This window comes from Lagenorhynchus albirostris, chromosome 12, assembly GCF_949774975.1.
Source record: "Lagenorhynchus albirostris chromosome 12, mLagAlb1.1, whole genome shotgun sequence".
Lineage (NCBI taxonomy): Eukaryota > Metazoa > Chordata > Mammalia > Artiodactyla > Delphinidae > Lagenorhynchus > Lagenorhynchus albirostris.
The window spans coordinates 245,107-253,896 of NC_083106.1; positions in this window are offsets into that span (position 1 = coordinate 245,107).

Consider the following 8,790-nt stretch of genomic DNA (forward strand, 5'->3'; position numbering starts at 1 on the left):
AAAGCCTCATTTTGGATTAAATACCCACAGAGCACTTTAATGTCGTCATGACAAAGGCTTTCGGTCCTTGAGTAATACTTATTCATTGATTTGTGGGTTTATCTCTAGCTAATTGAAAAGAGTTAGTTGCCTCCTAATTCAACCACGGTTGCCATGGGACAGACAACAGCAATGATAAAAACACTCTTCTTGGGTGGTTACTACCTCCATGTGAATTATCTCATTAATCCTCCGAGATAGTAGCTTCCTTACTCCCATTTTATAGCTGAGGAGACTGAGGCTTGGGGAGGTGAAGGTACTTGCTCGGGGTTGATAAGTGGCAAAGTCAGCATTCAAGTCTGGGCAGTCTGGCTCCAGACCCTGGTTTGATCATTATCTGTCAGAACTCAGCTTCTTATTGAGAACGACAGGGATTTAACAGACCGCATCACTGGTGCCATTCAGTGGTCAGCTCTCGAGGACAAGTTAGTGTTGGGGAAAAGTGCTTTACTCCCGGGGTCAGAGGGGAACAGGCAGAGGGCTTAACTAATGAGAGGGAAGAGGTTGCCTTTGTCTCAGTGACTGTGATGAATTTATTCCATCGGTCGTTATTGTACAGTCAGAAATTCTGGACTCTTCCTGCAGAGGAAACACAAAGCGTGTTGTGTGTTAACCAGTCCTGATGCCCATCCTCGTGTGTGTAAAGGATGGAGAAGCACGTGCAGTGGACTGGAGACCAAGATAACAACATTGGGGCCAGACGGCACCCAGGAGCCACCCGGCTGGGGCTTCTGCCTCTGAAACACAACCCCATCCATTCCCCACCCCTCTGGCTTGTTATTTTGGAATAACTGCTCACGGGCAGAAACTCCAGTGGAGAGATTGCATCCACGAAAAGAAGTCAGCATCAGGGCCAAGTGCGGCTGAGGGAGATTTAGGCTTCTGTCCCCTGCTGACTTTAAGGGTTAGCAGCATATTCTAGAATAACTGAGGGGGTCACCAGGTTTCTTTCAAGAGGCTACAGGATCTGGTGAAAGAGTGGGGTGAACTCAATCCCGTTTACGCTTGTTAACCTGGAGTCATCCATAGCTCCCTCTCACTTTCAGCAGTGACCTGACTCGGATAACAAATGGCTTATCTAGTTTCAAGATTATGGAATATTCTGGGATTCTCGCAAAGCCCATTCTATGAAAGGACCTCAATGCACTTAAAGATAATGTCACTTTCATCTTTCCCAGCCTTCTAGTAAAATCAGGGAAGAAATTCATCTTTCATCTAGGTAAGCAGGTAACACGGCAAACTGAGACCGAAAGGTACAGCTTTGGAATTGCCAGCCAGTTGAAAATTGGTGCACGTGGTTCCCTGGGTCCCTCCTGAGACTTACGTTTTAATTGGACATTGAACCAGATGGTCCCTCAGCTTTCAGGGTTTACGTCATTTGCAGGGGGAAGTTCAGGTACATTGACCAAAACATCCACGTGAACACGTGGGTATTTACAGACAAGTGTCCACGATTCACTGCCCAAGCGACGCCGGCGTGACTAGCCTTGCTAGGAACCAGGCAGGAAGGAGCATCTGTGACAAGAACAAGGAGGTGAAAAGGCAGGTCCCTTCAGCAGGGGTGAAGCTGGCGCTGGACCTGTGCTCCCAAGTTCTGAGGAGCACGGAGCGTGGGTGACGCCTGCCCGAGGGCCCGGCCTGCAGCCTCAGGCCTGCAGCCCACGCTCCAGGCACCGCCTTCCGGGACTTTGGTGAGACAGAAAGGAAGGTGGGGCGCACATACTTTTCCTTAGGCCTTTTTCCTTTAACTTTTCATAGGGACGTAATTTTGGACTTCCAGAAATTCTGCAAAGAGTTCTCGTTATGACGAGGGCTGTCACGCCCGTCCTCCTTCCATCCTGACTGGTTGGCCCTCTGCAGTCAGGACGAGCGGTCCTTTCTTGTCCACAGCAGTGTAGATGTTCCTCAGTGGCTCACAGTCTGCTGCTGCCCCAGGGTGGGCGGTCCCCACCCTCCCGGGTGTGTCTTACCTTCAGGCTCACAAGCCCTCCTGGCCCAGCTCTGGAACTGGCCCCTCTCAGTAACCCCGCTTCCATCAGTGGAGGAGGGAGACAACCGTGTTTCTCATCTTGTGCCTTTGTGAGCCTGACAGCAGCCGGCAGTTACCGAGACGTAAACTGTGAGATGTAAACTGCCAGCCCCAAGCAGGCCCTTGAGCGAGCGTGACTCGGCTGCACACTCTGCGTCGTTGAGTAGACGGCCAGCAACACAGGGGAGGAAGTATTTTTGCCAAGAAAACTGAACTTGAATCTGGTCAGACGCCTTGATCCCGTTGCAGGAGTCCAGGGCGCTGAGGACACAGTCTGGACACCAGTAGGATCTGCTTGGCCGAGTCCAGGGCAGAAGGAGAGGGATGAGGGGACCCGCAGATTAGAAGCGACTTAGTCAGAAAACAGTTTAAAAATTCATGAGCTGACTGGAGAGACATAAAGCCCGACTGGATGTTTAATGGTGTTAAGCAGTACTTGTACATTTTTTAGATGTGAGAGGTTATTACTGTTAAGTCGAACACAAAAAGAGTACTTAGGTTTTAGAGAAAAATTCTGAAATATTATGGATGAAACAATATTATGTCTGGGATTTGCTTAAAGGTAACGAGACGGGGTGCTGGCAGCGGGCGGGGTGCAGGTGAAACGCGAGGGCTGCTGGCGGCCAGTCGCGGGGCTGGCTGTGGGTGGGGCTGGCTGCACCCTTCTCGCCCCTTGTGTGTGTGTTGGAAACTTGCCATAACTAAAGGCATTAAGATGACTTACACAGTGAGTGCACGCACCCAGGTGACACAGTCACTGGTGCGCGTGTAACGCTGTGTCTCGTAGATGTGCGAGCACAATGGGTTTTAGGGAGGTTCCCGGTCTTTGCACGTTCAGATGAGGAATCTTGCGAGACCAAACCAAGGCCATCCTACGGCTCGAGACGCAGCGGGGTTTGCTCAGGGCTGTGGTGCCAGGTCCTGGCCCTGCCCCCTGGCTGGGCTCAGTGACTGTCAACTCCGCTGAAACATGATGGTCTTTCCTGAGCAGCTTTGCAAGGACCCCGTTCTCCACGTGACTCCAGAGGCTCCCAGAGCACAAACCCGAGAGTGTCGTTCCTGAAAACCAGCGAACATCTGCTGTTAGCATAAAGTTCAAAATCCTCACCTTGGTCTGTCAGGCCTTGGTGTAATCCGGCTCCTGACCGTCTTTCTGCCTCAGTCTGTGTCACTCTCCCCACTGTCCCTTCAGCGCTCGGCTCCAGCCACACTGGCCATCGGCATGCGGCTCTGTACCCCTCCCCGGTTCCGAAACTTGGCTGTCACCTCCCACCTGCTGGGCCGTGCTGCGCGGCTCCTCCCCGAGCACCTGCCGACAGGGAAGACCCCTCTGGGCCTCCAGCTGGGGTACCTGGCCTGTCGCAGCACTGTCCTCTGGCCGGCCTGTGGCTGAGTGTGTGCAGCGACGGTGGAAGGCCTGTGTGTCCCGGGGGCGGGCAGGGCTCTCACCACCTCCAGGCCCAGCTTGGAGCTTGAGCGAGAGCTGTCGTCTGTGCACGCTCACCACCCAGGAGGGAAATGCGTACAAGTGTGTGAGGATTTGGTCACGACAGAAGTTTTATTCCTCCCAATGTGACTGGTACTTCGGGATCATAGCATGAAGCCAAACATAGATATGATCTGAGTGGGAGACCACATGACTTTGTTTTTATTCTAATAAGTAAAAGGTCACCTAGACACAGAGTGTGCTGTGAGGATGCTTGCTTGGTACCCAGCCAACGGGGCCATATGCAGTTAGTAATTTCTTAGGCTGTGAATTTTGTAGAAAAACTGTAGGGAAGTTAAACGACTTTCCTAAAGGGCAGCTGCTGGATGTCTGTAGAAACACTGAAAAGAAGAGCGGGACTTGGAACTTGGGCTGAGCTGGGCCCCGAACGTGTGGGTGTGCGTCTGTGGGACGTCAAGCCTCACGCGACAGGCGTGCGCACCACGGTACGCTCGACCGTGCCAGGCAGTTGTCATCTGGAAGTAATTCGGAGACAAACTTTTTAAAGATGATGCGTGTCCATGCAGAATATCAGCATTTCCCCCCAGAACAACCTTGAATTACATTCATTTGCTCAAATAAACCAATATTTCCATTTTGGAGAAACCTATCTCACCTGCGTCACCCTGGGAGGTGGGGCGGTGTCGTCCTTGCCTTTTCTTGCTGGCAAGACTTGAAAAACAACCACACTCTCTTTCTCACCTTTCTTGTTTCTTAAGAAAACATCCACTGCTCCACGTCTGGCGTTTGCTGACTCCGCATTATGGAGATTATAATCTTAAAAGAAATGGGGGTGGTGTCCCTGAAGGTGCCGGCATGAAGCAGCATTTTAAAAGGTACGACGCAGCCTTGGGATCGCTTCCTTTTCTGAAGCTCACGGATGAACACGATGATGCCACGAGCGGCACTCCTAAAGGGCACCGGCTTCAGGGTAAGAGCAGAGAGTCCAAAACAGCAGGGACAGGATGCACGGGGACCAAGGCGCCGCCCGCAGCCTCGGAAGGCTGGCCGGGCTGGTGGGGGGCTGCCGTGGTGGCTGAGTGTCCTTGTGATGTGACCTCTGAAGACCACGTGAACGTGCAGCGGGAACAAGCGTGGAGACCTAGAAAGCTGCGGGCCTGCTCAGGTTCGAATTCTCCGCCACCAATTTCTGCTGTCTACGTCTGTGCTACACACGCACTGGCTTCTACCTCTCATGTGCTCAAATCAATATTAACAAAAAGTTAATAAATCTTTAAGTTAACTTGAACTTTAAAATGACTGGACCAGAAGGGAGAGTGTCAGTCCTGGGCACTTGACCAGAACCTTCGTGGCTTGTGAGCTCGCATCTTCGGAGACAGAATTGGAAGCTGAGACTTTCTGCCATTTTCGGGGCCCAGCGGTGCCACGCAGGGCTTTTACGGGAGTGACCTGCGATGCGCTTCCGTAGCACCAGTGATGTTTCCACGGGGCCCTCGGGCTGCGCTCGCTGCTGCTCTGGAGGCAGGGACGGCGCCCACGACCTCCTCCAGAGTTAGAGTGGCTTCCCGGGACTTTGTGAATTTCAGCCCTTTCTGAGAAGCTTGGAAACCACTTGGGAATAAAAAGTCAAGTTAAATGCAGCATTAAAAAGGGCGTGTTCATAAGGGGAAAACGTCCTAAATTTAGGAGGAGTTTAAGATGGAAGAGCCAGGCGTGCTCCCTTTCTGCTCCTTTTGACCCAGGAGAGGGAAGGAGGCTGGTCACCGCCAGCAGAGCAAAAGGCCCCGCATGCGTGGTCCTGACCCAGCAGGACCGCGGGCGCTGGGCTGCTGGCGATGGTCTGACCAGCATGCACGAGGGAGAGGGGCAGGGTCACCGAGGCTCCAGAGGCAGGCGCGAGTCCGTCTTGGCCAGCGCCCCCTTCCAGGAGGAGGCGCTGCCCTTGGTCCCCGTTCTCAGGCCTCTCTGCTGACCCCACCCTATTCCAATGGCATAAACTCGCCTCTTGTTCCCAAGAGGGCCCTACAGAAAGTAGGACTCTTCCACGCCACTGAGGAAGGGAGGTGGCCTCGGTCCCCCACGGCTCGCGGTGGGGACTACCTTGTGAGTCCGTCCTGGTGGCCAGGTGATCCCCTGGATGCATTTGGCGTGTCCCCCAGCAGACACACTGATGTTAACAAACTGGCCCAAACAGAACTTGGAGGGTGACCGCTTTGCAGTTCCCCTTCCTCCCTTCCTGCAGCGCAGCTCATTCCAAAGCCAAGGATGCTAGTTTTATTTATCTGCTATTTTGAGTGATCTTCGGGTGGATCGCTTTGACAGCCCAGGAGGTGCCCCTTCGGCTGTGAGGCAGCCCGGACCCTCCTGGGCTCCGAGGGCCCCCGCCGTCCTCAGCGTGGGGTGAGCCTGGCCTGAGGCAGCAGAATTCTCAGTTGGAGGAGGAATGCTCTACCCTGCAGCTGTGCCCTAATATATTTGATCTTCTCTGTTTGTAGACATTTGGATGGTTGTCAGTCTAAGTAATGTTTCATTGAACAACTTTGTACATAAATCATTGTGATTATGTCTCATTTTTTCATTATGATAAATTTCTAGTAGTGGAATTAGTTTGTCAAAGGGAATAAACATTATAAAGGCGCTTACGATCTTTAAATTCCCACTAGAAGATTTGTACCAATTTGTAATCCTGCCCGTTGTTCACCAACAAAATGAATCATGATTAAGAAGTTCATTTTCCAATTTGGTTAGTGAAAATAGTGATCAGAATTATTCAATTTTAACCTGTTAGGTGGAGGCTTGAGTCCTGGAGGCCTTACTCTTCCCACGGCACCTGCTGTCCACCAGTGCGGACCTACTGTGTGTTGGGCATTTCATAGACATTTTTAAGGTAAGTTCATAACACACCTGGGTGGAGATGATTATTTCCTTTTCCTGTGGCACAGAAAGGTCACAGGTTCAGTGAAGGGCCCAGCAGGCCAGCCTCTGACTGGTGAGGGCTGGCATCCCTGGGAGAACATCACAGACCCCCCAAGTGTGTTTGCAGCCAGCACTCTGCGTGCCTTGGGTTTTCTTCATGGGTGGGTGTGCTTTTTGTGTTAATTTTTCTAAACAACTATATTTGCAGTATAATTCACACATGGTAAGATGCACATATATTAAACCCACAGTGGGATGAATGTTGAGAAACATGTACACTCATGAGATCAGCTCCACAATCAAGATGGAGGACTCCCACCCCCATCGCTCCAAAAGCCCTATGCACAATCCCTGCCACGGGTCAGATGACTCCGGTAATGGAGGTGCTGGGAGCTCGCGCACGTGGACCCTTCTCACCCCGCCGGCCCTGTCTCTGCTCACGTGTATCACACGTCTCTTTTCATTGCTTCGGAATTTTGTAAGAACTGTTCCACCCAAGCCCCCTGCCTGAGGGAGGTAAAGGGACCCCCACCTTACCTCTGCCCATGGGGAAATTGGCCGCTGCACAGTCTGTCCTCTGCTGACCTCGTCACTGATTCAGTCTTGGATGAGAGAACCCACCCCCAGCATGGAAGCTGGTCCCCGGCATGGAAACTGATCCCCGACATGGAAGCTGATCCCCGACATGGAGGCTGGTCCCCGGCACGGAAGCTGATCCCCGACATGGAGGCTGATCCCCGGCATGGAGGCTGATCCCCGACATGGAAGCTGATCCCCGGCACGGAAGCTGGTCCCCGACATGGAAGCTGATCCCCAGCATGGAAGCTGATCCCCGACATGGATGCTGGTCCCCGACATGGAAGCTGATCCCCAGCATGGAAGCTGATCCCCGACATGGATGCTGGTCCCCGACATGGAAGCTGATCCCCGATATGGAGGCTGATCCCCGACATGGAGGTTGATCCCCGACATGGATGCTGGTCCCCGGCATGGAGGCTGATCCCCAACATGGAAGCTGATCCCCAGCATGGAAGCTGATCCCCAACATGGAGGCCGATCCCCGACATGGATGCTGATCCCCGACATGGAAGCTGATCCCCGATATGGAGGCTGATCCCCGGCATGGAGGCTGATCCCCGACATGGAGGCTGATCCCCGGCATGGAAGCCGATCCCCGACATGGAGGCTGATCCCTGGCATGGAAGCTGATCCCCGACATGGATGCTGATCCCCGGCATGGAGGCTGATCCCCGACATGGAGGCTGATCCCCGGCATGGAAGCTGATCCCCGACATGGAAGCTGGTCCCCGACATGGAAGCTGATCCCCGACATGGAGGCTGATCCCCGACATGGATGCTGATCCCCGACATGGAGGCTGATCCCCGACATGGATGCTGGTCCCCGGCATGGAGGCTGATCCCCGACATGGAAGCTGATCCCTGCTCTAGATGCTGGTGGCCTTTTTCAGCTTTCCTTTTCCCGTGGCTGCCTACCCCCTGGAGCCTCCCTGGGGCTGCCGTCAGTGCCTCGCCTACTGCGCCCCTTCTGCTTCTGGAGACTGCTCCCTCTCTCTGTTGAGGGCCAGGCCTCTGGTGGACGTGGAGTTCCGGTGCGGCTGGGAGAACAGGATGGGAGCGGCGGAGCAGGCGGCGTCTCCCAAGCGGCTTCACAGAGGGATTAGGAAGCAGCCCAGGTGTCCCCGCTCTTCCTCGGGCTGCTCCTCGTGGTGTCTGCGTAAACTTTCGTCAGTCGCCACCAAGACCAGCGTCATGGGGTGACTTGGTTGGGACCAGGTGGGGAGGCAGGATGGGGGCTCAGGCTGAGGGGTCAGGGGCAGCGAGAGGCCCAGAGGGCAGCTTTGTTTGACTGGAATAAATGAAATTCTACAAATCAGCAGCAGGGATACAAAGGACCGTGCCCCTCCTTACCTGCTTCCACCCACCCCCCTCCCGGCTGTTGGCAGAGAAAATATAAAGCCACCCGCTGCAGCACAAACCAGCGGGAGTTCTGGGTAACGCGTCTATCGTGTCTCTCCCGACGCTGCTGCCTCACCCTTCTGGGCCTTGCTCCATGCCCCTCATACCTGCCGTAACTTAAAAAGTTCTTGAGACCTAAAGACACCTTTTTAGACAGACCACCTGGTGAAAGCAAGGAGTTCTGCCTTGGTTCATTTCACCTGAATTCAGTTTACATCGGAGCACTTGGGTGCCACTGCTCCGCCCTCTGGGGCCTGAAGCTCCGAACACCTCACCGTGAGCATCGCAGGTCGGCCAGGTGGCTGCCTCTGGGGTTTGCTGACACCGTGGGAAGCCCAGAGGACAAGCCCCATGACACTGTGGCTGCGTTCGTTAAAGCTCC